The sequence below is a fragment of the Mizuhopecten yessoensis genome, unplaced genomic scaffold (assembly GCF_002113885.1).
Source record: "Mizuhopecten yessoensis strain PY_sf001 unplaced genomic scaffold, ASM211388v2 scaffold10639, whole genome shotgun sequence".
NCBI classification, from domain to species: domain Eukaryota; kingdom Metazoa; phylum Mollusca; class Bivalvia; order Pectinida; family Pectinidae; genus Mizuhopecten; species Mizuhopecten yessoensis.
In genome coordinates, this window is record NW_018408647.1 from 195,309 (window position 1) to 196,319 (window position 1,011).

Consider the following 1,011-nt stretch of genomic DNA (forward strand, 5'->3'; position numbering starts at 1 on the left):
TACTGTGTATCATTTTCCCTGGCATATATTGTGTATCATTTTTCCTGGCATATACAGTGTATCATTTTCCCTGGCATATACTGTGTATCATTTTCCCTGGCATATATTGTGTATCATTTTCCCTGGCATATACTGTGTATCATTTTCCCTGGCATATACTGTGTATCATTTTCCCTGGCATATACTGTGTATCATTTTCCCTGGCATATACTGTGTATCATTTTCCCTGGCATATACTGTGTATCATTTTCCCTGGCATATACTGTGTATCATTTTCCCTGGCATATACTGTGTATCATTTTCCCTGGCATATACTGTGTATCATTTTCCCTGGCATATACTGTGTATCATTTTCCCTGGCATATACTGTGTATCATTTTCCCTGGCATATACTGTGTATCATTTTCCCTGGCATATACTGTGTATCATTTTCCCTGGCATATACTGTGTATCATTTTCCCTGGCATATACTGTGTATCATTTTCCCTGGCATATACTGTGTATCATTTTCCCTGGCATATACTGTGTATCATTTTCCCTGGCATATACTGTGTATCATTTTCCCTGGCATATACTGTGTATCATTTTCCCTGGCATATACTGTGTATCATTTTCCCTGGCATATACTGTGTATCATTTTCCCTGGCATATACTGTGTATCATTTTCCCTGGCATATACTGTGTATCATTTTCCCTGGCATATACTGTGTATCATTTTCCCTGGCATATACTGTGTATCATTTTCCCTGGCATATACTGTGTATCATTTTCCCTGGCATATACTGTGTATCATTTTCCCTGGCATATACTGTGTATCATTTTCCCTGGCATATACTGTGTATCATTTTCCCTGGCATATACTGTGTATCATTTTCCCTGGCATATACTGTGTATCATTTTCCCTGACATATATTGTGTATCATTTTCCCTGGCATATACTGTGTATCATTTTCCCTGACATATATTGTGTATCGTTTTCCCTGGCATATACTGTGTATTATTTTCCCTTGC